The sequence below is a fragment of the Myotis lucifugus genome, unplaced genomic scaffold, assembly GCF_000147115.1.
Source record: "Myotis lucifugus unplaced genomic scaffold, Myoluc2.0 scaffold_1, whole genome shotgun sequence".
NCBI classification, from domain to species: Eukaryota; Metazoa; Chordata; class Mammalia; order Chiroptera; family Vespertilionidae; genus Myotis; species Myotis lucifugus.
This window is the reverse complement of record NW_005871049.1, coordinates 11,438,550-11,440,428: the sequence shown is the minus strand read 5'-3', so window position 1 is coordinate 11,440,428 and position 1,879 is coordinate 11,438,550. Positions and strand designations below refer to the sequence as shown.

Genomic DNA, 1,879 nt, shown 5'->3' with positions numbered 1-1,879 from the left:
TTGTTAATTCTTTTTTATTGTTTTGTAGTATTTCATGGAATAAATACAATGGTACATGTATTCATTCTGCTGTTTATGGACATTTGCATTATTATCTGTATTGGCTATTATAAATGATACGCAATATGAATATTCTCATCTATGTCTTTTGGTATGTGGATATCCTGCATTTTTATTGGGCATATTCCTAGGATATATGTATGTTTAACTTAGTCAATACTACCCAACAACTTTGCATAAAGATGCAACAACTACTCTGTCCTAGAATGCTTTAGGGCACAAAGGATACCCACATCATCTTGCCTCCTTCCAAGACCACCCTTTTATGTATCCCATGCATGGAGTTTGTAAGAAAGGAGAAAACTGTCGCTACTCACATGACCTCTCTGACAGTCCATATGGTGTAGTGTTCAAGTATTCTCAGTGAGGGTACCGCGTTCACGGAGACCGCTGTGGATATGAACATAGCAAACCATCGAAACAGGAAGAAAGAAGCAACTGCTACAGATCTAACTGCAAAATCATCTCTTGCTCCTTCCTCAACTCTCTTGTCAGTAGTTGGACTGATTGTTGAAATGAATACGGGCAAAGCTGAGTCAAGAAATTCAAACTTTGCAACTGCAGGAGCATTTTCAGAAGACTGAGGGAATGCCATTGAGTTTGTTCCTGGCCAGCCCTACTGTAGCCGCACTGCCCCTATGCTGAGGTTGGGGTGCACTAAAGCACCCTTTCAAGGCTCAGTGACCAAAGAAGAATCAGAGAGAAGGTGTCAATAGCAATGGAGACAGAGAAGTAGCTTTGCCCCTATGCTGAGGTTGAAGAGTGCTCCTATGGGGAGAACTGTGCGTATCTCCATGGAGACTCCTGTGACAAGTGTGGACTGCACATCCTTGTCACAGGAGAGATCACAGCACATAAAATCTTGCATTGAGGCCATGAGAAGGACATGGAGCTCTCATGTGCTTTCTAGCACAGTGAGGACAAAGTGTGTGGGATCTGCGTAGAGGTGATCTACGAGAAAGCCAACCTCAGTGAGCACCACTTTTGGATCCTCTCCAAATGCAACCACACCTACTGTCTCAAGTGTATTCACAAGTGGAGGAGTGCTCAACAATTTGAGAGCAAGACCATTAAGTCCTGCCCAGAAGGCCGGATCACGTCTAACTTTGTCATTCCAAGAGAGTACTGGGTGGAGGAGAAAGAAGAGACGCAGAAACTCATTCAGAAATATGAGGAGGCAATGAGCAACAAGGTGTGCAGGTAGGTATTTTGATGAGGGACGTGGGAGCTGCCCATTTGGAGGGAACTGTCTTTCCAAGCATGCGTACCCCGATGGCCGTAGAGAGGAGCCACAGAGACAGAAAGTGGGATCATCAAGCAGACACCGGCCCCGACGAAGGAACCACTTCTGGGAGCTCATTGAGGAAAGAGAGAAGAGCAACCCCTTTGACAATGATGAAGAAGAGGTTGTCACCATTGAGCTGGATGAGATGCTGCTTATGCTTTTAGCTGCAGGTGGGGCAACGAGCTGACTGCCTCTGAAGATGAGTGGAACTTGTTTCAGGATGAGCTGGAAGACTCTTATGACTTAGATCCATAGCAGCTTTGCGTGGTGTGTGAACTGGTTTGCTGAGCCCCCGACAGTAGCTGTCCCCCGTGGTGATGTGGCGGTACCCGTGCTTCTCCTAGGCAGGCCTCGCAGCTCCAGGTGCCTTCATAATACTTCTCCCCAGGGCCTGTCTTCTCACTGCCTCACCGTTCCCCAAGGAGTATGTTGTTTTCTCTGGTTTAAAAAGTTACAATAGTAAACCTTAAAGTTAGTTTTTTGTGACACAAATTTAACAGTCAAGCAGCTGGTGTACGTTTGTTGCATCATCTG

General features: G+C 45.7%; 1 pseudogene; it reads left to right on the top strand.

Moving 5' to 3' along the window:
- The first annotated feature begins 334 nt into the window (after positions 1-334).
- On the top strand, positions 335-1,600 carry LOC102427682 (annotated as a pseudogene).
- The last annotated feature ends 279 nt before the right edge of the window (positions 1,601-1,879 follow it).